At 37.2% G+C, this 23,382-nt stretch overlaps 1 protein-coding gene across 1 annotated transcript in view; it reads right to left on the bottom strand.

Moving 5' to 3' along the window:
- MACROD2 (mono-ADP ribosylhydrolase 2) overlaps positions 1 to 23,382 on the bottom strand; it is a 2,147,078-nt gene that overhangs the window by 216,656 nt on the left and 1,907,040 nt on the right. The window lies entirely within an intron of this gene.

Below are 23,382 nucleotides of genomic sequence, written 5' to 3'. Positions count from 1 at the left end.
CCATGCACCACATGGCCAATGCTGGGCTGGGCTCCACGCTCCCCTCCACATCTGGTGCAACCCACGTTTCCCATGGGCCTTTCAGGTCACCCTGGGCTGGAAATCTCCTCCACTCTGTTATTCTCCACTTCTGCTGCACTAGAATTTGTTGAGAGTCCCTCTCTACAGGTATTTTGTGGGCTGTGTGGGGAGACCCTGTGTAAGTGTGTCTTTCTAGTCCGCCATCTTATTTTACATATATTATCTTGTCTGATCATCACAACAAACCTGTGAGATAAGTACTATTTTCATTATCCTCATGTCATTGATAAACAAAATTGAGTCTGAGAAGTTGCCTAGCTTAGTGTCACACAGGTAGGATTTGAACTCAGCTGTATCTGACTCTAAACTCAATATTCTATCCACTATGCCACCAGCTGAAACACATACTGATTCTCCCTATAAGCAGTCAAAACATTCACCTGGCATGCCGTTGGAAGACGCAACCTTTAGTCAACAACAACAACAGAAAATAAAGAACTTGAACCCTTAGAGCTGCATACAGAGCACCCTATGTGATGGAGAGGAAATCTATTTGTTGCCCTGTGGGATGCACCAGACACAAATAAAAATCATTTCAAGTGTGAGATTTGTCTCCATTTTGAGCAACTTGGTGTAAACGTATGTAACAAAGCAATCCCTATGATGGTCAAGACCCAAATATAAGGAAAAATACAAAGAAGAAAATCCATGGATAAGTCATCAATCTTTCAATGCTTTGGCCACATTCCCTAATACTAAGTCTTTAGACAAATCAGTGTTCCAAATTAATAGGGAAGGGGGGAGGATATTAGATTTCTATACTGGAAGTTCCCAATATAGAGTAAATCATAGCTCTTGGCCACAACAGAAAAGATTACACCCCAAAGTAATGTACCTCAGGACCCCTGATAATGGCAAAATCCCCTAATTCCAATTGTGGAAAGCTCAGCATCCATTTGTGCCAGATTTTCCTAATTTCTGTTCTATCACTCTCTTCACCATGTACCCTCAGGGAATCTACTGAGACTGAAAAAATTTATACATGATTAGTCAATTAATGCCTAACAACTTCAAAGAGAGACTGCAATCTTGCTGATTATAAATAAATATTAATAACAATTCCTTTTGAATTACTTCCTAGCTTAAAGAACCATATTATGTTAAGAGAATTATCTTTGCACAGAAATGTCTGTGTTTATAGAATTTATGCAAATGATCCTTAAAGATATGATATTCTCACTTGTGAGAATCCAAAAGGTTACCACTTCCTACTGCTAAAAGATATCCCATGGCTAAAGTCTATGACTAGTTACAATAGTTATAGCTATTAACACTGAGCTCTTGGAATCTAATTCACATTTCTATATACCCACAATGACTATCCAGCATCCCAGAGACGGAAAGGATCTCAGAGACCACCGCGCTGAATGAATATCTGATTAAGAAATTTTTCTACAACATGCCTGAGAAGTTAGCACCCAGACTTTGTGAGATTTCTAGTGAAGACAAAATGACTACCACCCAGGGTTGCCCATTCTGAATAGTTTAAATTGCTAAGACATCTCTTTCTCATAGCAAGTCTAATTATATTTCTTTGCCACTTAGATCCATCATTCCTTATTCTTCCTTATGGGGTCAAACAGCAATCTAACCCCTATTCTATAAGATATTCCTTCAAATACTCGAAGTCCCTGAAGTCTTATCTTCTCTAAGATGAATATGCATAATTCATTCAGTCAATCCTAGTAGAGTATGAACTCAAGGCCCTATTTCATCAAGTTGGATTCTTTATTCTCTAACATTTTAGTCACCAATCTCCCTATCTTTGTGTTATCTGTAAATGTGATAAATATGTTATCTATTATAGGGCAGTAGGTACAGGGGATATAGCACTGGGCTTAGAATCAGGAAGACTCATCTTAATGAGTTCAAACCCAGCCTCAGATATTTACTAGATGTGTTACCTTGGTTAAGTCACTTAATCCTGGTTGACTCAGTTTCCTCATCTATGAAATGAACTGGAGAAGAAAATGGAAAATCATTCTAGTATCTTTACCAAGAAAACCCCCAAAATGGGGTCATGAAGACTTGGACACAACTGAAATGATTGAACAGCATGTTATCCATACCTTTACCCAAGTCATTGAAGTAAATGTTAAACAGCACTGACCCAAGCCCAGATATTTGGGTCATTCCACTAGATATTTCTGTGCAAGCTAATGACTATATTTTGTAGCTGGCCATTTAATCCACTTAAATATGCTACAATTAATATTTATAATATCATCTAGCATACATGTCTCTATTTTTTCCATAAGAATACCATAAGAAGCTTATTCAGACCCGCAGCTAAAAGCACATGAACTACATCTGCAGCATTTCCCCAATGTACCTTGCCAATAACCCTCTCAGAAATGGAAATGGGGTTAGTCTTTTTCATGAAAAACATGCTGGTTTTTTGTCTTACCAATTCCTATTCCAGATGTTCACTACCCATCTATCTAATAATATGTTGTAGAATACCCCATAGAATCAAAGCCTCTATTTTATAGGCTTCATTATAGCCTATTTGGGGAAAATTGGGACATTTCTTCCTTTCCTGTTCTGTTGCATCTCTTCTGTTTGCCAAAATATTTCCAAGATCAGCAATGACCCTTGCCACTTCTTCTAGTACAGTAGCCTGTACTTAACCTGGATCTAGTGACTCATCCAGGGCTGCTGAGTACTCTCTTAATGTGTCTCTGCTTATCTTGTGTGTCAGCTCCATACTAGGCTTTTTAGTTTTATCTTTTCCAGGCTAAAAATTAGCACAAAAAAATAGGAGTGAAAACCAATCAACCAAACAAAAAACCCCACAGTTTTTCCTTATTACCATCATCCCTTATTCTTTCACAAACAGACAGTGTGGTACAATAGTTAGAAGTCCTGGGTCCAAATATTTATATCTTTACTATCTGCTTATTACCTCTCTGGGTTTCAGTTTCCTCCCCAGTGAAAGAGAAATAATAATAACACCTAATCCGTAGAGGTTGTTGAGATAATGGAATCTGAAAAAGTATGTAAAATACTTTTCAAAAGCACTATATAAATTAGCTATTATTTTCAGTATTATTTGCACGTGCTTGAATGGTTATATGTAAATGTCAGTTTTAATTCATGGTCCGTAACATTTCTCAAAAGCAAAGCAGCATGGCCACTGTTGCAAATTACTCATGTTTTTGTTACAGTTTTTTCTTTCTTCTTTCGATTAGGCTTCCCTCTGTCTCCCAGAATGGACATGCTAGCCAGGCATGGAAAGCTCTGACTTGTTCACCCCTGCATAGGTAGCCTGGTGGCCCTCACTTTTAGAAGCTCATCATACTGAGGCCAGGCTTAGTGTAGACAGTCAATCAGCTCTATTCTTGCTGCAGCTCAGAATGCCTGAATTCAGGTAATACATAATCTCCAGCCTTTGCAGCAGTAGGGACTACAGGAATATCCCAGTGGGCTTAGCTTATTGGAGTTCTTAAATTCTCACATACTAGTTTCTCTCCTCTATTAATTATATGGCAACTGTCTGAGGGCAGAGAATGCTTCTTTTATGTCTGAACCTAGTTTCTAAGTCTATAAAATGAGAAAATTGAAGTAGCTGGCCTCTGAGGTCTTTTCTGCCTCTGGATCTCTAATCCTATAATCCTAGGATCTCATGATCTCCTCTAATTTCTCTCCCCAAGGATGCATTAATCACTGGATAATTAGTAAATATTTTTGCTTAAAAGAAGGGAAAGAAAGTACAGTGGAACATTTCATAATTTTAATTATTAATTAAAATTCATTTGTTCATATATAGTATGCTCATAAAATAATAATTTGCGTTTGAAAATACTTTGAATTTGTAGATGAAAAGAATTCTCTTTACACGTAGTTACATATTAAAAGGGAAATTTTATTCTATGATTTTATGATTTGTATTGTATTCAGTACCAAAATTGTCAGAACTTTAAAGCTTTGATAATGATGCATATTTTTGCTTCTTTCATTGATTTCTATGAATAAGGAAAAATGAATAGAGGAATTTCCTGGAAGAATAATTTGCTAACTGAATAACTATTTAAATGGTACAAAGCAAAGTCTTCACAGGTTCTTCTCTGAATTTGATAAAATATTCAGATAATTCTCCTCTTCTAGCTCTCCATAAAGGCTTCATAACAATGCACCATCTGGAACTACAGAGAGGGGAATACTATTCTCTCCCCAGCACTTTAAGAGGAGAGAGGGAAGTTCTCTCATGTCTATGAGGATTTCAGTGGCTTGCATGATCAGACTAAATGCTTCTTAAGAAAAAAGTTCTCCTAAAACACAAATTCAATGCTACTTAAAACCTGCAAACTATTAAATATATTTCTAACAGTATGACAGAGGCTTTAATAAATAAAAATGCAGATAATTCTAAACATACACAGAATTTTTACTTTACACACAGCTAATTAATCAAATCCATCCTGACTCAGCAGCAATTGATATCATACACTAACATCTATCATAAATCATGTAAATGCAACTGTTTTCAGCAGAAGTTTTATTAAAGAGCTCAGGCTAGAGAATCACAAAGCAGTAAGATAATTTACAAAGAAATGACAGCTGACTGAGAGCCTTGGCTCGTGCCACTCAAAATTCATCAGCTGTTTGAAGACTCTCCTACCTGGAAGTGGGATTGATGAAGCATAGAGTGTATGTGTGTGTCTGCTGCCCTTTTAAACAGTTCTTAAAGCCTCATATTTCTCAGTTAAAGGACAAAAATGAAGGGGGTATGGAAAGTGCTTATCCAAAATGGTATAAATACTATTTCAAAATAGAGAGCAATCCATCAGATTGGATTGTTTTGTGTATTCAAAAATATATATTCAAGAAAATCCCTTTATGGGAATACAGATAGATCACACAAAGGCGAAAGCTTCCTTTTCATCAGAGGGAATCTCTTTGATGTTATTTGAAATAATAAGTGCCATTTTTATATACCTAAATCTAAGTAGGATTATTACAAAGAACTTTTTGTTCTTTAGCGCTATGCAAAATATATAAAGATGATTAACATTCTTACCTTGTTTAAGGATCCACATTCTAAACCCAATTAGCTCTCCACTAGTAATGGGATTCTACTAAAGAAAATTTTGTAAATTACAGAATACTGGGATGTAGGAGTGAATGAATTGACTGAGGGGGCAGGAGGGAAGGAGGGTACTACTGAGAGAACTACTGAGTTCTCCTGAAAGTAAAGGAGAGATGGAAATGAATGCTATGGGACATTCTCTGGGGTTTTTGAGATCTATAATAACTCCTTCCCTGCCTTAGGGGGAAGAGTAGTTGAATAATCATTGTCTTACTCAGGAAACTTGTGACCTGATAAAGAAATGATTTGTTGACAGGAAATACTTCGTACTTTCTTAAAGAAAAGCAGAAGGATACATATTTTAGAGCTCAAAGGGACTTTGGAGGTAATGCAGTTTTAATTCCTTTGTTTTATTTATCATTGAATAAGCAATATTTTGGGCAACTAGGTAGTGAAGTGGATAGAGTGCCAACCCTGGAGTCAAGAAGACCTGATCTCAGACACTTATTAGCTGTGTGACTATGGGCAAATCACTTAACCCTGTTTGCCTCAGTTTCCCCACCTGAAAAATGAACTGGTGAAGGAAGTGGCAAACCATTCCAGTAACACTGCCAAGAAAACTCCAAATGGAGTCATGAAGAGTCAGAAACAGAAACAACAGCAAACAATTTGAACATACAATTAGTGGGTAGCAGAGTCAAGATTCAAACCTAGCTTCTTTGACCCCAAATCACTTTTCCCACTGCATCTTGGGAACTACCTTGAACTCTCTACCTAGAACTTTCATCACTGGTAGAAAATCTTTCAGCCCATCCCTCTTAATTATAGCACCTTCCTCCTCCTAATTATTTCCTTTTTATCCTGTATATAGCTTTTCTGTACATATTTGTTTACTTGTCTCCCCCATTAGATTGTAAGGTCTTTGATGGCAGGAACCATCTTTGCCTTTTTTTATATTCCCATCACTTAACACAGTGATTAGCACAGAGTAGGTGCTTAATAAATGTTTATTGACTGACAAAGTATCTACAGATCTGCATGCCATTGTGAGTGCACACATACACATTCTCACATATATAATATGCATTTTGTGCACTATGTACATAGACAGAGATACAGACATAGATATAGATTTAGCTATAGATTCAGGAAGCATGGACTTATGTGTAGAACGCTAGGAAGATCTGAGTTCAGATCTTTTCTCTGACATTTGCTAAATGTCTGACCCTGGGCAAATTAATTAATTTAGTGCTATAGGCAACTCTATGACTATAAGATGAACAGAAAGTGTTGACCTGTTTGAGGAGAGTTCCCTTTTTTCCCAATCCAAATGAAATCACAAATATAGGCCAGGAGAAGGAAGAGGGAGGGAGAGGGAAAGAGAGAGAGAAGGAGAGGGATAGGGAGAAGGAAAGAAAGAAAAAGAAAGAAAGAGAAAGAGAGTACTTTTGAGTGATCCAAATCTTCTTCAAACAAGCAAGACCAGCACACAGAAAGTCAGACCTTTCCAGGGCAACAGGAGAAATTGCCATTTTTCTCCTCATTGCATCAATTTTTGATATCTAACCAAGGTCTAGAAACTTTCCTGGTAAGTGGGAAAAGAGATTTTCTAATAAACCAGAAATCTCTACTGCAAATACTATCAAGTTTTCCCTGACATTCAGTTTTGCAGGAGGACATTTCCTTAGTACTCCTGTAAGCAAAAGGGAGATGGGGTGACTGCCATGTGACCTGCTACTAGGATGGAAAGATTCACAAGATTTAGAGCTAGAAAGGACCTTAGAGAGAAAGCTCATTGCATCTGACCCCTTCATTTTACAAGTGAGTAAACAGATGAAAAAGTTTGTCCAAGGTTTTAAAAAATACCACATAGCATTCTAAATGCTGGGTGAGGTTGAGCTCCTTCATGCTGCTGACTTCAGGCTAGGCTATCCTGCTACTGGAAAAAAAATAAGGAATAATCAAAGTCACTTTTAGGTAATTAGAGATTTTCTATTTTCTATGGGTTGTCATGTGGCATGTGCTTTAGGGGGAGGGAACAAATAGAAATATTTTTGATTAATATTTAATTATTGTTATTATTTGATTATTATTAATACATCTTAGTATTTATTAATAAATATTAAGCACATGTCAGGCACTGTGCTAAGCACTTAACAAATATTATCCCATTTGATCTTCATAAGAAACTTGAGAGGGAGGTGCTATTACAGAAGTAGCTTTTTCTTGCATTGTTGGCCAGAACCTACATCAGGCTTAAGAGCAGCAGCAGCAGCAATTTAAAAAATCAGCGACATTTATCCAGCACTTTAATGTTTACAAAATGCTTTGCAAAACTCAGCTCATTTGACCCTCACCATCATTCTGTACAAGTTTTATAATTCCCATTTTATGGATCAGGAAAGTAAGGCTGAAAATTAAGTGACTTGTCTGCAGCCACATAGCGACTAAATGGCACTACATGTATTCTATGCCAGTTCTTCCTGGCTCTAAGTTTAGACCTGTCCATTAAGCATCACTTTGGCTTGAGCTAATAGATAGACTTATAGTCTGTTGAGGAGGGAAGTGAGAGTAAATCTGCAAGCTATGCTGATAGCCTGCACTCCAACCTCTGTCCCTCAAGAGGACAACAGGCGGCCTCCAAGAAAACTCACAGAATTTCTCTGTCAGGATTTCATTAGCCTCTCCATTGCCATATGTGCGACTGTAGAGCAGAATAATTACTCAGATCCTATTTCTGCTAAAAGAAAAGGCTGTGTGCTGTTTTTATTTCATTTGGATGTCAAGATGTCTCTCTGAGGCTTCATTTCTTAGAAGAGGTTGCATCCGTGATTCTTCTCTTTACAATAATTTGTCACAGCCTCCCTGGAGATGATTTGTATTTGCATAAAGTGGACAGATATTAGCGGCAAAAGCAGATTTCTGTGGTTTTCTCTGAGCATTCCTCACCCTTCTACCCACATTGTCACATAAATAAGTAGACCCTGATTATCTCCTTCTGTGGTTTCACACAAACCTGGCTAAACTGAAGTACCAAACAAACAATCCCAGAGAATGAATGAGGAAGGAGAAACTATTAACTCCAGTACAGTCCTGTAGAAAATACAAAATCACATAAATGAAAATCTGATCACACAGAAACTAGGAGCAGCAGCGAATTCACCCCTGTCTGAGACACTTGGTAGAACTTTGGGAAACTACTAACCACAACAAGTTGTTACCAGCTGGTCCTCAGCCAACATAAGCATCTGTAGGATCCTTCTGGTCCTATTTTATAAACTTCATTGATAAAAAAGATGTTCATGGCTTAGAAAGCTATGCAAGTCAGTCTCTTTCCTTTCCTCTCTCCTGCGGATTCTTCCTTCTTTTCTCCTCCCCCATGATGGTTTTTCTTTCTTTTATTTATGGCAGATGCCCACTTCAGTAAAGTCAAGTCATTATGTATGTCACTCAGTCAGTCCAAGTGTGGGTTCATTTTACTTGCATGATTTATGGATGGAATCCATGCTTTTAGAACCATTACGTTTTATCCTGAAAACATGATGCTTTCAATGATTCTCATGCTACTTGCTGCTATATTATATAAGCCCATCTTTTTTAAAACTTGTATCCTCCGAATAATGCTCCACAGATAGAAATTCTTGAATCCCACAGTCTCAGAAAAATAAACCTCCTAGGTGACCCAAAAAGCAGCAGAAAGGTACATGGTGGGTGTATGTAGGCTGTAGCATGTTACCAACGATGAATGCATTTGGTGTAAATGCATCATCAAGGATGTCTTCATGTCAAGGAAATAGGTTAGTTATGTAGTGAGAATGAGGATTAAACAACTGGACTGCCTGGGTGCTAGACTGGTATCAAGGAGCAAAGATTTTAACATGTTAGCTAAATCAATCAATTAATCTCAAGCAACAATCAGGAATTTAGGAAGGATCTACTATGTTCCAGGCACTGAGAATACAAAGACAAAAATGACACAGCTCTGTTCTCAAGGAGATGACATTCCAACAGGAAATCACATTTATAACTATAAGTATATTCAAAATACATATGGAAGAAATACAAATAGTTAGTTGATGAGGGTGAGAGGGGAGGCATCAGCAAGTAGGCTGATTGGGAAAGGCTTCAAATAGCATGTGACATTGAAATGATCTTTGAAGGAAAATAGGGATGCTAAGGGGGAGGGGTGGAAGGAAGGAGCTGTAGAAAGATATAGTCCAGAATCACATGGAATGTGAAGGTTGTGATCTGCACAAGAGAATAGAACTCTGTCACTGATGAGAACAAGTATCCATTGTATGAGCTTGGGAAATTTACTTCTCTAAGCCTCAGCTTCCTTGCTGTAAAATAAGAAGGTTCTACTAAATGATCTCTAAGGTCACGTGCAAGTCTAATTCCTAGTATTCTAATATTCTACATTGCCTTACAACAACATCAGTGATAAAGACAGGATTGGAAGTGAGATCTGACTCCTGGTCCAGAGTACTCTTTATAAGAATTCAGTGACTCTAGGGTCTGACACTCAGCTGCTGACAACCTGGCCTTCTCTTCAGTTTGGTATTTCTCTCTCTATTAAGATAGAGGCTGTTTAAATGTAGATCATTTTTTGTTTCTTTCCATTGAATTAATGACTTCTTAATTCTATGTGGTCCTCATTTCTTCTCATCTTTGCACTTCCATCCCATTATTCCAAGCTACTTTCCCTTGTTCCATTTCTCCCTGATTAGTTTATCCAATGATAGTCCACGCTCTCCTCCTACTATTGCTGCTCCTACTATAACAGGTCCTGTCTGAGCTTTGCAATATAAATCATCATATAGACTCAAGTCTCATTTCCATCTACAGACAGAAAATGCCATGTGATAAAGCCAATTCAGAGGCCAGAGTGGCCATCGGGAGAAAGCAAAAGACCAGAGAGGAGAGTTTCCCTGTAAAAGCCTCTTCCTGCTCACTCATCTGCTAAACTGGCATTTTATTATAACATTCTGGAATATTATTAATGTAATAGCCTCATACCCTCTCCGTGTTGATTACTCCTTTTGCCTCTTTGGTTGGCAGGTTCATTTATGCACATCTCCTAATTAGAGCTGCCATCTTCCCAGCTGTAGAGCAGAATCAGCCTGCACATAATATTTACCTGACTCTCAGAAGCATATGGCAAGGATCATGGAAGAAGCAGCAGCAAACATACTTGGCCCTGGCTGCCTCATTTTGTATTGTCTTTGTTTCTCACAAACTCTGTCAAGATATTAGAAAGCACCCCATTTTCCAGAGCTAAGGTGTGACAAACAAGCTGTGCCCTGAGCCTGGCATAACAACAATCCTTTGTGCTCACCCTCTGGATGATCTCATTCTCTCAAAAAATCACGTAATTATTGTCTTGCTTTGACCAGTACCGAGTGTTCTCTGAGCTTAAACAAGCACTGGCCAAGTGCCCATATTGTGGTCATGAAGCCCTGCTATGACTCAATCTTGTCTCATTGTTACCATCACTCCTCATTGTCAGAGCTACATCTTACCATGCCGCCATTGGTATAAGTATGGAGATCTCCCCACACTGCTTGGGGTCCTCCCGCTAGGGGCAAGACCCTGGCCCAAGTGTCTTTGCTTGCAAGTTGCTTCCTTTACTTTGAAATTCAACTTCTGTTTGATTCCTGACTCTCCTGTCTCTAGCCTACTCTGTTCAAGCTCCAGCAACCCACAGGTTAGAGGCCAGTTCCATCCAGTCGACAACTCCTTAATGAGATCAAACTCTTTGCAACCAGTCTTGCTTTTTTTTTTCTTCCTGACATTTATTAGGATTTGCTATGTGCCCTACATACTCAAACCTAACTGCAAAGCAAAACTGGTATAGATCAGTAGGTTGCTTGCTTCTGTTAGCATGTTGCTTGGTTACAGCAATAGGCAACTAGATTTTCAATGAAGGTAAAATGCATTTGTAGTTTTCAACGTCTATCCAGTAGAAACAGCTCTCATTTCCTAAGGCGACAGTCATCTCATTTCTAACACACTTGGGATGTTTGCACAATCAGAAGCATTCTATGTAATATATGTACTGAATATGCTCACATGCCCAGAATTCCAGCAAACAATTGGAGTTTTGAAAGTTTAAGATCTTGTTGCTTTGTGTGATGCCTTTGATAAACTAACCACTGGATCAAGATGTATCATTTAGGCCAAGTAGAGAGTTTTCTTTTGGTCTCTAATCTGTTAAAATTCTGATACACTGAAATGGGGTTTGCTGGGTTTAAATGCAAAAACAAAACAAAAAAACAAACCCCCCAAAACAAAATCCTCCATTTTGAAAGGAAATAGTTTCCTAATGGACTGCATTCTCAGACCTACAGTCACATTTAAACGGCTTTCTTGTGGATTCTTACCTTTGTGAAGAATTTCCTTTTTTTTTTAAAAAAAAGATTATCTCAATAGCTCTACCTATCCTCTATTTAAAAAAAGAACAAAAAGCCCTAAATCAAGAATTAACATTATATAAAGATATCAATATATGATATAGTAAGCTCTTTGCAAGTTTGGTAATATCACTTTCTATTTATTCTTTGTGAGGGTTCTGTTTAGTTTTTATAACAAATAAATATTCTGCCTTCAGATAATTATCCAGATTAATAATTCTCTGCTTGTTCCCCAATTACATTTTTTCCCATAAAAAGGAAGAGATTTCTATGATATAACTAAATTAAAGAATCAATAGATTCAACACAATGTGTCTCTTGGCAATACTGAAAAATTTAAACTGTGACCTGTAGGATCTTTCCATTGATAGGTTAAGGTCTCTAGGTAGTGAATATCTTTCACCATGTCCTTCCCTTGCTTAGTGACCTGTACTGATTCCCTAGGGCAGCTAGGGGGTGCAGTGGATAGAGCACCAGTGCAGGAGTCAGGAGGACCTGAGTTCAAATCTCACCTCAGACATTTGACGCTCACCAGCTGTGTGACCTTGGGCAAGTCACTTAACCCCAATTGCCTCATCCTGGGTCATCTCCATTCATCCTGATGAATATCTGGTCATTGGATTCAGATGGCTCTGGAGGAGAAGTGAGGCTGGTGACCTGCACAGCCCTCCCTCACTCAAAACAAAGTCAAGTGCAAGTCATGTCATCATTTCTCTGATGGCATGGTCTTCTGCAGCAACGAAGGACTCCCTATTTCCTAAAATCCTGTCTCAGCTTCCAAGCCTAATACTAGAGTTACTCTAGTTCTGTCCAAATTTCCCAACATAGAACATTTGCATTAGTTAAGCTTGTCTTCAACAACACTTGCCACATTCCATGGAAGGATAGCGTTCCACTCAACAAGGGTAGAACTAACTTCATTCTCATGCTGTCACTTGGTGTTCACTGTATGTAGTGATGGTCATTCTCTTTCTGCTCACACAGATAATACACTAGTTCAGATTCTCATTACTTGTTATCTGGATTATTAGCATAGCCTCTTAATTAGTCTACTTGCCTTGTATACCCACTCCCCAATTTGTTCCTTATTTAATGATCACAATATTTTCCTAAGGCATAGGTCTGACACGTCACTGTCTTATTTAGTAAACTCCAGAGGGTCTTTACTGCTTCTAGGATATAGTGCAAATTGCTTTGTTGGTATTTAAAGTTCCTCATAAGTCACCTTTCCAGTCTCATTTCATATTATTCTCCTTCACATAATCTAGTTTACTTATCTGGTCTTGTTCCCTGTGATGACAGTTCATTTCCTATCACCAAGCCTGGAAATGACTGCCTGCCTCTTGGAATCCTTGGTTTTTATCAAAGGTTAGCTCAAACACCACATTCTATATGAAGATTTCCTCCCATCAAAAATAAACTTAATATGTCTATTTTATATAAAGTGTGTGTATATTGCTTTAAGGTTCACAAATATCTCATTTATTCTCATAAAAACCCTGGAGGTAGATAGTATTAGCATCTCTATTTTATACATGAGGAAACTGAAGAAGATAGAGGTTAAGTGACTTGTCTAGGGTTAAACAGCTAGTAAAAGTTTGAGGAAGGGTTTGAACCCAGTTATCCTTCACTCCATGTCCAAGATTCTAAACACCATAACACCTAATTGCCTTTGTGGCACGTAGGCTGAAGACAAAGATGATCAAAGTGTTTTGTTTCTCAGGAACTAATCTACATATGACTATTATGGGAACTTTGAGACTGATAGCAAGGAAATCCTGACAGCCATAACTTTTTTGTGATGATGGGACAATTGTATATTGCCTGTTAGTAGCATGTATGACAAAACTGTGAATTTTGGTTTCTCGCTCTAAGAAAGAGCTTTGTCACCTCATGTAAGGAGAACTTGCTTTGAGGCAGAAGATAAACTGAGACAGAAGATTCAGGATATCAAAGAAGTAAATCTGAGATAGAAGCAAAGGAAAAAATATAGAAGCAGAGCAAAGATTTACCACTTGCTTCCTGAAAGGAGACCAGCTCTGGTAGGTCTAGCTGAGTGCAGGACTCAGAACTGAGACTATCTATTGATGCTTTAAAGGAACATAGCCTAGCTGAGTCCAGATGAGTGTATGGCTTATAGAAAGTCAGTTAGATTGAAAGCTGAGAAGGGCTTAGAGCTTGCAAGTTACCGAACCTAATCCTAAACTTCTTGAAAGAAGACAAGCTTTGTAAACTTTGCTGGGAACTTAGCTGATTGGAGGAAGAAAAATCCTCCCTTGCTTAGCAGAGCAGGTTGGGGAAAGGAGAGACTTTCTAGTTTCCCCCTTTGCTGCTTTTGTCCTAAGAGGAATAAAACATTTAAAGCATACTTTAAGTGATCATATCTGAATAGTTCTGAGGAGCCCAGGACTAGCAGAACTACTTTTGCTAATAAAAAAAATATCGCTTCAGAGCCTAACCAAGGATCCTTTTTTCAAGTAGGGCAGCCAGTGAAGAAAAACCCAGGAAGTAACTTAGGGTGCATTTTGTTCCTTCAGCAGAGGAAGGACATGAAAGTCTACAGTCTAGAGATGTGAAATGTTTCAGGAATTTCACTACCCTTGTACTCCCTGATCAATTTTGTAAACTTGAACTCACTTTCCCCCATGTAAACTGGAATGTATTGGTAGGATAGTGCAAGGTTTACATGTGAACTAAATTATTAAAATTATTTTCGTTTGTATCAAGCTTAGTAAATGTTTCATGATTAAGAGTTGATGGTGACATCTTGTCTAATTTGTTTAAGCGCAACAGTGGGAACCCAGGAGCTAAAATGATAAGAAACAGCTACATAACATCCCCATTTTAGAACCCTGAGAGTCAATTGTAGCAATGTTTCATCCTGTTCTAAGAAAAACAGAACAAAACAAAATAAAAACATCTGACAACATCAAGTACAAGTTTGAGTGACATTTTTAGTCAGCTGAAAGAGAGAAAGATTGGGGTCCAGATACACACCCCAATGGACACATATACACACTAACACTTGTACATGCAGAGTGTAATGTCAACTTTATCTTTATAGACTTCTTTCACCTTGCTATCATCCAAATACTCTACAATCCAGTAATTCTGGCTGCCTTTCTATTCCTCATATGAGCCACTCAATCTCCCCGATCTGGGCATCTTTACTGGCTCTCTGCCATGCTTGGAATTATCTTTTTCACCTCCATCTCTTAGCTTTCCTTAACTATCAGCTAAAATCTCATCTTCTGCAAGAAGCCTTTCCCCATCCTCCTTAATGCTGAATCATCTCTAGTTTTCCTGTTTATATCTTATTTGTAGGGGGTTGTTTGTATGCTATTTCTCTCATTAGACTGGGACTTTTTTGAATACAGGGACCGGTTTTCTTTTCTTTTCTTTGTATTCTTAGTGCTTAGCACAGCGCTTGCCGCATAGGAGACACTTAGTAAATGTTTGTTGACTTGACTTGAGGGCACACGTTTTACCTTTGTATTACCTACTATACATGTCACTAGCGGACACTTCATAAACACCTGCTGCTTTATTGATTTCTCTTCTAAATAAAATATTCCAGGCACACAGATATGATTCATTTGAACAGTATACACGTCTTTAAACTCTTTGATTTCTGAATTCCAAATCATATTTTGCAATATATTTTTCTCAGTTTTTCCATGGGTCAATTGGTTCATTAAAATAATCAAATGTACCTATATCAATTGAATTAGTTTGTATTATTTTGCCAAGTTGCAAGACAGTGTTATAGAGGAATGAACATTGGATGTGGAACCAATGCACCAGGCTTCTGATCTTGGCTATGTCAATTACGATCCATGTGATCTTGGGCAAATCATAAAACCTCTTTAAGCCTCAGTTTCCTCATCTGTTAAATGAGAAAATTGGTCTAGATGTTTTCGAAGATCCCCTTTAAGTTTAAATATGTAATCCTGTCATAGTAGGATATGTTCTTGATAGACTTTTTCGATCTGTTTCTACTGTGGGCACCACCACCTTCACTTTTACTCAGGACTGCAAACTCAGAATCTTCTCCAATGCTTTTCTCATCTCCCTCATCCAGTTTCCATATCTTGCCAAATATATCTCCACTACACCTCTCAAATGTAGAAACAAGTTCTGTTGCTAATGTTCTTCCCCAGAAACGATAATTTGGGGATGAGTATCTCCATTCTGGAATTTAGCATGCTCCTATCATACTAAGCTTTCTTATCCTAAAATTCTGGAAAAGAACAACCATCAGTACTATCACCCAGGCAGTGAATAGGTTATGCTAATTTCTCAGTGGGGAAGATCATTTGGGAAATTCATGCATTTATTTTTCAGTTCCAAAAAGTAAATGCCAGTTTGTTTAACTAATGCCTTATTATTCAATCATAGATGTTTCCGTGTGAAAGAATTGACTAAGCTTGCCTCTCTGATGTGAAATTCAAAACTTGTGAAATGTAAGTATATTTGTTAGATTCCAAAGCAATATCATGCATTAATAGTCCTTACAAATAAATGGATAATCTCTGGGCTTGCAAAACAATTAGCTTATTTGTGTAATGTGTAAAGAGACTAGTTTGTAGATATATATGTTTGTTATTTAGTGTCCTATATATTAACTTTTACTCCTTGGAATATGCATCAGAAAGAAGTGTGCTAGAGCCAGCTCAGACTGGTTCAGGAGAGCTGGTTATTAAATTTTCAGCATGACCATTCATACCTCAGAAGTGAGCAAACACTAAAAGTCGGGCTTCATTTATTGTTTTGTTGATATTATGTACTTAAGAAGGTGATGGATAAAAAGTTAATAATGTAGATTAAACTTAAAAGTGGGCCATCTTTTTGGAGGACTGATTGTTAGACATTTACAAACATACCATGTATCTGTTTATCTATTTCTATGTGTGGATGTGTACTCCCATCTATACATATATATGGATTTGTATTTACATGTGTTTACATACACACATACACATATAAACACAAATACACACATATATGGAAATGTTGGGGTATACACACAAGCATATACATAAATACACATATATGGGAGTGGGGTGGGAGTGTACATGCATATACATACACTTCCATATTCCAGATGGACAGAACTGCTACTATGGTACCAGGTGGGTGCTAGGGTTGGATGAGGCAAACAGTTTACCAGAAATCAGAGAAGATCAGGAGGGTAATTTGTTATAATAGGCATGAGATTAAAAATCTAGAAAGCCAAAATGGAGACTAAAGGATTGACCATTATTAAAGGTAAAGAATGTGGAAAGAAAAGAAATGACTTAAGGAAAGATGGATATCCAAGTTTAGATTAGATAATAGTACAAATTCAAAATAAACAGAAAAGTTAGATTAAGACACCAGGAATCAGAATGAACTAAAGAATAGGAATAACGGTGCTATAAGAGATCCTTAGGTACCTCAAGCCAGGACAGGAATTGGTCTCAGGACAGTGAGTGGATCTGAGTTCAAAGATATGAGTGGATGGAAAAACAGAACTTGAAAGTTGGCTCTTTCTAGGAGAACTGGTTGCAGGGCCTCTAGAGATTACTTACAGCACTATAAACCTATGATAGATGCCTACGACTATAAATTCTATATTGTTAAAGGAGCAGGGTGCAAAAATAAATGTCCTAAACTTTCACTGTGAAGGCTCAGATGAAAATCCTAAAATGACTTCCATATTCCAAGCAATGAATTCTCCTGGTTTTTTATGTTCTACTGAAAACTACGGGCAACAGATCCAACATGCAGGATGACATGTTCCCTTTATGTGAAGAACAAACGAATTTCTGAGTTGAATAATACAAATATTATTTGCTGGAGGCCATATAGTGATACTCTGTAACTATAAATTATTTGAAACTAAAGTATAGGGTAATTTCATAAAGCTGTCAAACTGCATTTCCACATAATACATCTGGAAGTAGAAAATCAAAAACACTTCACCCCACAGGAAGATAGGGAACTGTTAGCAAAAATCAGCTCTGCTATTTTCTTTCCTTTTACATTAATACATGCCCCCCCTCTTATGACAGTCACTTTTTAGCTGCTTTTCACAGCAATATGGTCCTGTCTTCTAGTTTTGCCACATTCATACATCTCTCTGCATGCACATAATGGTATTTCTTGAACTCAAGGAGGGTAATAGAATTGGGCATGAAAAGTCAATGATGAAATTCCATTTTGCCATCATCAGAAAACCTTCTTAGAAAGGGTGCTGTGAGGCTACTATAGCGGGAGGGAGGGAAGGAGAGGGAGAAGGAGAAGGATAGGGAGAGAGGAGCTTGGCAGTTGATCTAAAAGCTTCTGCTCATACTAAAGCCTCGGAATTAACCAGAGCTCTGTAACAACCCTTGCTTATACTAAGAGAGTTGAAGAATCCTATTTCATAATGTGAACACTCTCTTTGGTTTCATGCATACGTATCTGTAATTCCTGTTGTTTCTCACTCCTGGAATTGTTTTCCCCTAAGCTGTAATTTTTGACATCTAATCCATCCAACACAGAATGACAGGATTTAGCTTAGCAAACATCCATGTCTTTTTCCCAGATCTCATCTTTCTTGAACTCCCCACAGCTGTTGATATTTAACCACCTTCTCTTCCTGGATACTTTCCCCTTCTTGGGTTTTCATAACACTGCTCTTTAAGTTCTTCCCTTACTGATCTGGCCACTTTTCAATCTCTTTTGCTGCATCTTCATTCATGCCCCTCCCACAAACTGTAGGTGCCTTTCAAGATTCTGGTTTAACTCTTTTCTCTCCCTATTCTTTCTCTCTTGATGATTTTATCAGGTTTTATGAGCTCAGTCAATCTCTATGCAGAAGACTACCAAAACTATATTTATAACCCATATTTCTCTCCTGAGTTCCAGTCTGTCATTACCAGTTGCCTACTGGATATTTCCTGCATGTCCCATTCTCAACTTATCCAAAATGGAGCTCATTATTTTATCTCCACAGCATATATCACATCCATTACTTTTCTCCAAATAAAGAACCTAGTTTGGCCATCATCACCTCTCATGTAAATTTTTATAATAGCCTCTAAATTGGTTTCCCTCTTTCTGGTCTCTACACTCTTTAGTTCATCTTCCATTTAGCTTCCAAAATGATCTTTGTAAAGCACAGGTCCTATCATATCACTCTCAGTTCAAAAAGTTTTGGTAGCTCTCTATTGACTTTAGGGGAAAAATAAATTCCTTTGGTTTTCAAAGAACTCTGACTCAAAAGTCAACAAGCTCTATTCCTGCCTATGGGCTCCAAAGTATCATTCCTGTCTCATTTGGTATTTCTTTCCCTCACATACACTACAATCCAGCGAAACTGGGCTAATTGCTACTATTCATATTTCACACCTTTGCACAGTCTATTTTTCTCCATGGTGTCTGGAATATACTCCTCCCTCATCTCTGTTACTTGGCAACACAATATTCCTTCAAAGTTCAGCATAAGTGCCATATCCTAGAAGAGGTTTTTCTTGATAACCTTAAATATTAGTATTTTCTTCTCTGAAATTACTTTGTAATGTGTGATGAATATGTGCATGTTTATATGCATATGTATATATATAGTATTTGTATATACGCATATATATCAATATACATCTCTATCTGTCTTGTGTGTGCATGCTGATTTTTTTCCCAGTAAAAAGTAGAATATAGAATTTCTGAGGGCAAAGTATGCATCATTTCTATCTTTGTGTACGTCTTGTGCATAGTAGTAACTAAACAAATGAATAATTGAGTTGGAAGACACCTCAGGAGACATATAAATTATCCTACATGTGGCCCCAAAGTCCTTCTACCAAATCACAAGTAAAGAGTCATCCATCCTCTTCTTGAAAGTAGTCCTAGGATTTCCACTACCTTCTATAGAGGATCATTCCAATTTTGGACAAACTCATTAGTTTTTCCTTATGGTTAGCCAAAGTCTACCTCTTTACAGCTGTCAATCAGTTTTCCTAGTTCCCTCCTCTAGAGTCAAGAAAGAACAAATCTAACCTTTATTTCACACAACAGCCCTTCAAGTACTTGTAGGATAGTCTCACAAGCACCATTTCCTTGAAGTTTCTTTTTTCTGTACTAAATGTTCTCAATTACTTCAATTCATGCTGGTTTTCATCCAGCTCTCAGAATCCTAATTGCCTTATTTTTGACGATTTCTAGCTCATCAATGTCCTTCCTAACTGTCACACTCAGAATTGAATACAATATTCCATATATGGTCTGAACAAGGTACAGTACAAGAGAGCATTCTGGATATTAGAACTCTCTTACTGATAGTTTAGGATAACCATTAAAGACAACCTCATCAAATGATACTTCTATGAAACTTTCCCTAATCTTTTAACCTGGAAGTGCTCTCTCCCTTATAATACTTAGCTTATAACACTTAGCTCTCTCTCTCTGTCTCTCTCTCTCTCTCTCTCTCTCTCTCTCTCTCTCTGTGTCTCTCTCTCTTTCTCTCTGTCCCTCTTTCCCTTCTCTCTCTCTCTCTCTCTCTCCCTCCCTCCCTCCCTCCCTCCCTCCTGTCTCTCTTCTCTCTTTCTCTCTCTCTCTTTCTCTTTTCTCTCTTTCTCTTTTCTCTCTTTCTCTCTCCTCTCTTTCTCTTTTCTCTCTTTCTCTCCCCCTTCCTCCCTCTCACATATTCATTTGCATTTTATTTAACTGTGTGCCCGTTTGTCATCCCAACTGGACTATGAATTTCAAGAGGGAAGGTAGCATGTTTTATTGGCTTTATATTCCTCCAAATGCCTAACATAGTACAGTATACTGCTTATAATTTGTTGTTCTCATTGTTATTGAGCCATGTCTGACCCTTTGTGACCCCATTTGGGGTTTTCTTGCCAAAAATACTGGAATAATTTGACATTTTTTTCTCTAACTCATATTACCAATGAGGAAACTGAGGCAAATAGGTTTAAGTGATTTGCACAGGGTCACATAGCCAGTAAGTGTCTGAGTCTGGATTTGAACTCAGATTCTCCTGACTCCAGGGTTCGCATTCTAGTCACTGTGTCACCTAACTGCCCCATTATTAGTACCTAAAAAAGTTGAATAAATTAATGAATGAAAGAAAATATTATTTGAAAAATAATATCCCCAACATCCATCAAACTATGGGTAAACTTTGACACAGTGATATCACTAGTGGGCATGTAACCCAAAGAGCTCAAAGACATAGGGGAAGAATGCATCCATACAAAAATATTCCTAGCACTTCTAATAATAGCAAAGTAGTAGGAAAAAGCAGGTTATCAAATGAAGAAATTGCCAAACAAACTATGGCATAACAAGGTAATGAAATATTATTGCAAAATTTAGAAAAACAGGGAGGGCTTCCAAGGATGATAAGGAAAAATGGTGAACTAATTGAGTAATACATTTGCAAAAAAGAGCATCAATAAAATTAAAAATATATAGAAACAAAAAGAAATTTGGATGGTAGCAGAAAGTGTTACTATGTTAAATTTAATATACGTATGTGTATACACACAAATAATATATAATTTTTAAAAGAAATTACTTAACAGCAGTTCACATGCAACCCTTTTTTGTTTTGTATACTTAAATGTTCATTTTTCTTGATGACATTATCATAATGAAAAATAATCTTTAAAAATAGTCCCTTTATAAATTACTAGTTATAGTCTATTAAGAAGAGAAAGCCTAGTTAGAACAGCAAAAAAGAGGTACTTTCAATAAATTAATTTTACCAAAAATGTTTTAGTAATAGATCCTACATGAATTCATGTTATCTGCACTGAATTTATATCACCTGTTTTAGCAATCAGTCAATCCATGAGAGGTCTGCTTTTTCTCATATCACATATTTAGAATTTATAAATGACTAGTGTCAATGTTAAATAACTACTCAACAAATTTTGTGAGTTTTTTGACATTTACTTGTAATATATACTTAACATAAATATGCAAGAGAATCATTTTATGAGCATTATGTGCCTCTTAATTCACTGATATGCAACTGTAGCATGATTTCAATAAAATTTCACTAGCTAAAGTATTGAGATACATCTTAAAAACAAATTATAGTAGCAAGTTTCATATGCTACTAATTTGTTTACATTGTTCTTAATAGATTCAAGGCTTCTAATATGGTTCAGGGGTTGGATTTTATAAATGCTTAAAGGTAGAATTAGGTTTAGTTTCAAGCCATTGGAAATGATCTTGATGGCTGGATATTTATAAGAATAAATAGGTCAAATGTATTCAATTATTTAAAATTCTCATACGTTAACATGAATACATTGGTTTTCATTTGAAAAAAATGGGGTAGAGAAACCCGAAATAATCCTAATCCAAGGATTGAAAGATTTGTCGATTATTCTGTGCTTTCTATCGGGCACATTTCTACTACAGTCTGCCAAGATGACTTTATTATGTTATCATGAAATCCCACAGAAGGAAACTCAAAATATAGGGATAGGACAGGTTATTTAACTGTGACTTTCAGGGCAAATACACCAAGATAAAAGTCACCATTTTGAGTATAAGCTGCTGCAATTCAATTCCACTCAACACTATTAGAGACTTACTGTGTGTTCTGTACCCTTATAACCACTACTGGGGACACACACACACACACACACACACACACACACACACACACACACACACTAAAAGATATTGTTCTCAAGGAGCTTACATTCTTCCTGAGGAACTTAGAATCTCTCAGAAAACTTAAATAAAAGACACAATACCTGTCCTCAAGGAGTTTATGATCATGAACTTAACCTTGGTTAAGAAAATGGAACCCTCTACAAGTTACAGAAATAACTAATTCCCCCAATTTGTGGGCACTTAGGTATTTCATTTAGCAATAAGTAGATTGGACACCATTTATTTTGAGGTAAAGAACTACGCCTCTTCGGTGGTAGTGTGAACATACTCCGAACCGTTACATCTTTCTCCCCCTAATCTCCTTGTACTTCCTCCTTCTCTACTGTTTCAGTGTGACGGACTGCTTAAGAGGGGTAAGTCTGTTCAGGCAGTCATTCATTCACTCTCCCACCTGCCAAAGTCACCGATTAAATAAAAGGCCACTTCTAATGGAAATGTAAATCTCAAAAAGATGCTGTCAGAAAAGTCTGAACCAACAATGTTCAAGTTGGCTCGAAATTTCCTGGAAGCCGCTCTTGCCACCTCTAATGAAGACACTTTGTGCAATGTTATTTTAACAGTGCAATAAAAATAACAAGGCATTAAACAAGCCAAAAGATTTAAGTGGCAGGAAAAGCAATTCTGGAGGAAAAAACTTGATAGAAATAAACAGAATCTAACTAATGATACATTCACTCAAAGTAAATCAATTACTCAAGGGTCTGCTTTCTTTAATATCCCTTAGGTTTTCTTAAGTTTTAAATAAATGTGTGACAGAAGATGAATGACTAACTTTCCTCCAAGTATTCTGAGAAAAGACTGGTTTCCTGTATTTCCTTCCTATATTCATTCCTTTTTCACTCTTCGTTTTTCCTTCCTTTCTTTCTCTTCTTTCTTTCTTTCCTCTTTCCCTCCCCTTTTCCTTTCTTCCTTTTTTCTCTCTTCTCTCTGTCTCTCTTTCTTTCTCATAACTCAAATATTGAATGTTCATTGAAAGCCTAAGTGGGATCTAGCTCATGAAGTTTTCCCAGTAATTAGTCCCAAAGTGGAACCACTCTAGAATGGTGCACTGCCAAAGAATAGGAAATTGACAAGCATAGGTGTGGGGAAAGGCTGCACAAGGTGCTTGAGATGAGTGTACATGGAAACTTGATATGTGATTGTTTTTAGGAGAAAAGAATCATGTTAAGGAGATGAAATGGGGTAGAAACAGAGACAACGGGA

Source organism: Notamacropus eugenii, chromosome 1, assembly GCF_028372415.1.
Source record: "Notamacropus eugenii isolate mMacEug1 chromosome 1, mMacEug1.pri_v2, whole genome shotgun sequence".
Taxonomy (NCBI): Eukaryota; Metazoa; Chordata; class Mammalia; order Diprotodontia; family Macropodidae; genus Notamacropus; species Notamacropus eugenii.
The sequence above is the reverse complement of the archived record's forward strand: the minus strand, read 5'-3'. Positions and strand labels throughout refer to the sequence as shown.